The 326-nt window shown below is 48.5% G+C and overlaps 1 non-coding gene across 1 annotated transcript; it reads left to right on the top strand.

Moving 5' to 3' along the window:
- On the top strand, nt 1-82 carry Pmar_PMAR012445. The gene has a single exon. It is a non-coding gene; the product is annotated as a tRNA-Ser (tRNA).
- The last annotated feature ends 244 nt before the right edge of the window (nt 83-326 follow it).

The raw sequence follows: 326 nt of genomic DNA on the forward strand, positions 1-326 counted from the left end.
GACAGCGTGTCCGAGTGGTTAAGGAGGTGGACTAGAAATCCACTGGGCTCTGCCCGCGCAGGTTCGAATCCTGCCGCTGTCGTTATGCATGGTTGTCTTCAACATTCATAATAACATCCCTACCTTTCCATCAGCCCTGTAACTCGAATAAGTATCTTCAATTTCCAACATCGACCATTCATCCACCTCATCGTCGCCTCCAGATGACAACACCGTCTATGAGTACACGAATCGCGACGGAGGCCCACTAGCGAGTAGCGAACCAACCTTATAATACAGAGTAGGATGGTCTGTCGGAGTATGCTCATCCAACACTGTATTATTAA

This window comes from Perkinsus marinus (genome assembly GCF_000006405.1).
Source record: "Perkinsus marinus ATCC 50983 genomic scaffold scf_1104296929318, whole genome shotgun sequence".
Lineage (NCBI taxonomy): Eukaryota > Perkinsozoa > Perkinsida > Perkinsidae > Perkinsus > Perkinsus marinus.